Here is a 5,627-nt window from a genome sequence, read left to right on the forward strand (position 1 = left end):
TAATTGTCTAGACGCATAAGCTATGACTTTACCACGTTGCATAAGAACGCAACCAAGTCCTAGATTCGACGCGTCACAATAGACAACAAAATCATCGTTTCCCTCAGGCAGAGATAAAACAGGAGCATCACAGAGCTTTCGTTTCAGCGTTTGGAACGCTTCTACTTGCTTAGGTCCCCACTCAAAAGGCTTATTTTTCTGAGTCAAAGCAGTGAGTGGAACCGCGATCTTCGAGAAGTTAGAAATAAACCGTCGATAATAACCAGCTAGTCCAAGAAAAGAACGAACTTCTGTAGGTTTCGTTGGTGTATTCCAATCCTTAATCGCAGCAATCCTGGATGGGTCTACATGGATACCCTGCTCATTGATAATATGACCCAAGAACTGAACTTCTTTAAGCCAAAATTCACACTTGGAGAATTTAGCAAAAAGTTGTTCCTTCTTTAGGAGTTCCAACGTCAAACGAAGGTGTTGTTCGTGCTCTGCTTGAGACTTTGAATAAATGAGAATATCGTCGATGAACACAATGATGAACTTATCTAAATAAGGTTTACAAACCCTATTCATTAAGTCCATGAAGATAGCTGGGGCATTTGTCAAACCAAAAGGCATGACAGTGAACTCGTAATGCCCATATCTTGTACGGAAAGCAGTTTTGGGAATATCTTCTTCGAAAATACGAAGTTGATGATACCCAGAACGCAAGTCGATCTTGGAAAAGCACGAAGCACCTTGCAGCTGGTCGAAGAGGTCATCAATTCTAGGTAGGGGATATCGATTCTTGATGGTAAGCTTATTAAGCTCACGATAATCGATACACATTCGAAAAGATCCATCTTTCTTTTTGACAAAGAGGACAGGAGCTCCCCAAGGCGAAAAGCTCGGACGGATGAATCCTTTATCAGACAACTCTTGAAGCTGTTTCGATAACTCTTGCATTTCCGACGGTGCAAGACGATAAGGCGCCTTCGCAACCGGGTTGGCATTGGGTACAAGGTCAATATGAAACTCGACTTGACGAACTGGAGGCAAACCATGCAGTTCATCGGGAAACACCTCTGGATAATCCCGAACAATCGGAATATCCTGAATACTCTTGCTCTCGCCTTTCTCCTCGGTGATATGTGCCAGGAAAGCGACATATCCTTTTCGCAAATAACTTTGAGCCTTCGTACACGACATAAGCTTCAAACCACCTGATGGCTTCTCTCCACGAACTTCCAGAATATCGCCAGACGGAAGAGGAATACGAACAATCTTATCGAAACAAACCACCTCAGCATGATGTTTGGTTAGCCAATCCATTCCCACGATAATATCGAAACTCCCAAGTTGCATCGGCGTGAGGTCGATGGGAAAAAGATGGTTATCAAGGTTTAACTGACAATCACGAATAACAGAATCGAGCACAAGGGGTTTACCAGTAGCAACTTCGACAGATAAGGGTTTCCTCAGTTTAGTTCTAGGTATCGCAAGCAAAGGCTCAAAAGATAATGAAACAAAACTTCTATCGGCACCAGAATAAAAAAGAATGGATGCAGGTCGATTGTTAACAAGAAACGTACCATTGACGACGAGGTTGTCAGCTCGTGCCTCGTTTGCATTCAGATTGAATACTCGTCCACGAGCGGGATTCGCATTTGCATTGACGTTGACATTCACGTTCGGATTTGCATTCGTATTTGCCAACCTCGGACAGTTGTTGCGGAAATGACCATACTCTCCACAATTGAAGCACGAACCCGGTGGGAATCTAACAGCATTCCCCTGTACTGGAGCTTGATTTTGAACAATCTGATTCTGACCAAAACGACAGACGTTGGCCAGATGCCCAAGCTTACCACACGTTGTGCATTGCCTACAAGCTTGTTGTGCAACGTGATGACTGTTGCAGCGAGCACAATGGGGTGCGGTACCAGCATATGCTTTCTTTGCAGGAGGTTGAGCTGGTGGGTTTTGAGGGTTCTGAGCAGTTTGTGCAGTTACTGCAAAGTTCTGAGCACCCTTTCGCTTTCTCGACTTCTTCGAAGACTCACCCTTCTTACCCTTACCCTTTTCCTTGTCTTTAGCAGAATCAGTTGACTTCATCTTATCACCCTTGCAGGTAAGTTTACGCTTCCTGACTTGCGACTCAGTCAGGGTAGCAGCTAACTCGATCGCTTGGCGAACAGTAGTAGGATTAACGCCAGTCACAATATCTTGTATGGAATCGGGTAAACCATAGATATACCTCTCTATCGCTTTCTCCAATGGGGTAACCATAGTAGGGCACAAAAGACTGAGCTCCTCAAATCGATCCGTGTACGCACGGTGTTCTCCCCCATCTTGTTTTAGATCGTCAAACTCTCGTTCCAAAGCTCGAATTTCGTGACGGGGACAAAACTATCTCATCATGAGAGCTCGAAGCTCTTCCCATGTTTGTGCCAACGCCACTTTGGCACCCCTATCGCGTATCACTCCGTTCCACCAAGTAAGAGCACGCTTCTCGAACACACTTGATGCAAATTCCACCTTACGCCCATTCGGACATTGCACATGTCTGAATGTGTTCTCGATACTTTCGAACCATTGAAGGAGTGCAGTTGCTCCTTGTGTCCCAGAAAACTTTAGCGGCTTAGCAGAGTTGAAACTCTTGAAATTGCATTGTGCATTGTTATTGTTGTTGTACAGCTCGTGGATTTAGGTCACCACGCCTGGAAGCACCGCAGCCATTTGCTAAGTGAGAAGGGCTGCGATTTCTTCAGCAGTAAAAGATTGTGCATCACGTCGAGGAGGCATCGTCTAACAAGAAAATATGAGAGACGAGTGAGGTCGACAATTAGGAAAAACAAGAGAGGTTTTGAAAATATCGACGAAATATAAGGAAGGCGATCATTTGTTCGTTACCTCGAACAAACAAACAACACGCAGTGACTAATCAAAGTAATGAATCGAAATAATGTATCGCGAAGACATGCTCGCCTATAAGTGAACACTCACCCCAAGAGTTCCCAGGTAAGAGTGATTGGTCCGATTATGTGGATTTGTGCGAACACTCTAGCCTTAAACAGAAAACTCAGGGTACAGGCATTCACTCTTCCAGTTTGCACGTGTTCACATTATTTAGACCCAAACTTTGACGAGATTTTGAAAACTCAGAAGGCACTAAGCCAAAAATGAATCAAAATGGGAGGGTTCAAAACCTAGTAATTAATCATCCTAGAACGGACTATTAATTTTTGAAGCAGATTCGGATTTCGTTTTTTTTTTCCTAAACGCAAATCAACTTGCGTTGGGGTCCTAGAAAGTTATAGTCTAGGTCAAAATTTTTACTAATAACCTAATTCTCTATAACCATTGGCTCTGATACCAACTCTTCTGTCACATCCCGACCACGTAAAACGACAAATCGTGGCGGAAACGCCGGGGAGTGTTGTAACAGAATTATTGTTTCAAACCATGGATACGAAGAGTTTCATTTCATTAAATATTAAACATTTTTAAAGTTAAACAAGCAAATCAAACATAGACTAATATCATTATTAAATCACTAAGGCCTCGTCCGGTCCTAAGTGAGCATGCTTCCTATTCGCAATCAACACTAAGCAACTTCACCTGAAACATATGTAAAAACAAAGTCAGCAAAGAAATGCTGGCGAGTACATTGGTTTTGTGAGAGTGTCAGATTCATGGCTCGTTTATACGTTGGAATAAATTGTGCAACCTTGTTAATTGTCATTAGAAAACCCTGTTTTATAAAATGTTTGTATCGTAAAATGAATAACCGAATCAAAATAGTTTGGTTATAATTTATAAACCTCGAAGCCATAAATCTTTACCCAAAGCATTTGTTTTTTTTCGTAAACCAAATCGTAAATCATTTTCGTAATAAAATTCGTATAGTTTATATCATTTCAAAAACCTCGTTTGTGTGACATCGCTTCGAATTGTTTACTCAGATCGTTGAATTCGTTAAACATCTCTTTAGTCGTTTAAATCATTCTCGTTTTAGATAGTGAAACTACTTTTGGTCGTCTCGCTAATAACATTCAAACCTGTGTGACTCGTTTATTGTTCAACTCGTTTTCGCATTAACAAACCTCCAGAGGGTAAGTTAACAATCATCAGATTTGGTCGTAACCCACCTAACCCACACATAACCATGGGTCCGGTCTGATAACGGGATTTGTCGGATCCTATGGTACCATAACCTAATACTGGTCGGTTTGGCCGAAATTAATGAATGTCATTTGTTATGTAATTACAACCAACAAGCTCGTTCACATTATCGAAATCGTTATTAGTTTGATATAAACCATCTTACTCGTTGTGAAACCATCGTTAAAACATCGAAATCGTTTCGATACATATGAATCACCCCAAAACAATTGAAAATAGTAAAATAGGGGAACTATGTACTCACCTTTGGGTGCGTTTTTATATGCTAACACAATCCCTCAAATTATTTATTTGTCCTAAATTAAATAAGAATGATTTAATAAACAAAATTCATAAAAATGACGAAGTTTCTCCGATACTTAGAATTTTCACATAACTTTGAGATTCCTTGAAAAGTTATTATTTTTGATTATTTTGGTATATTCGCGTATATGTACTCAAGTGTAAAACAAATAATCTTGTCAAGTATTATCATGTTATCATACACATATTATAAAACACATAGCACATTGTAACACATAAAATTTTCTCATGAACAACTCATTATAGTTATGTCGAAAAACACTTATTTTAGCGTTTCGGTAACATTTTTGAGCGTCGGAAGTCACGTATGACTAACCAAACACCAAGTAAAGTTAATATAAGTTAAAATACTTATTTTTATACTAAAAATATCAGTTTCGTTACTGATCTAAAACAGTTTAATAAAAATCCTTCGAAAAGGCGATTTTTAACCGTTTTACCGCATAGTTTTGCATCAAACGTTACCCGAACCATCCCTAATCGAAACGACTTGAAATTTTAACATAACCCATGTTATTTACTGAATAAAATAATGGTTTTACTCATGATAGTGCAGGTCTTAAATACAGCATTTAGATCATGCAAATTTCGCATATTTTACCATTTTTTTAAGCTATATGTACAACATGTAAAGCTACCAACCTTATGTCAAAGTTTCATGCCATTATAATACATCAAATAAAGTTATTTTTAGTGTTTATAACCTGATCTAAAACATTTTTGCCAAACAACCCCTTTTTATCATTTCTTGAGCTTTAAACCCACATGTATCTTCGTGTACAAGTGCCTAAAGCACACTAACATAGCATCACATTTTATATGGGTTTAGATGCATCAAATATGAGATTTATTTATGTTATTTGCTGATGTACTTGGTCATCTAACATATCATACATGAATCACCAAATACTTGCATTTTTTTCCATTATTTAAGAACAAGCAACAATTTAAACGAGTATTTAACAACAACCAAACTGAAAACTCATACACACACACACACATATATATACGTATATGTACGGTTATACATGTATATATACACAACCATTTTTTTGAAACCAAGACCCATTTCATTTTTAGATTTCAAGTTTAGTGAAAATCCCAAGATTCAAGAGAAACTTTAAATCATCTAAGAACAACTATGAATCAATGGTATGATTCAAACA

The sequence above is a fragment of the Helianthus annuus genome, chromosome 6 (genome assembly GCF_002127325.2).
Source record: "Helianthus annuus cultivar XRQ/B chromosome 6, HanXRQr2.0-SUNRISE, whole genome shotgun sequence".
NCBI classification, from domain to species: domain Eukaryota; kingdom Viridiplantae; phylum Streptophyta; class Magnoliopsida; order Asterales; family Asteraceae; genus Helianthus; species Helianthus annuus.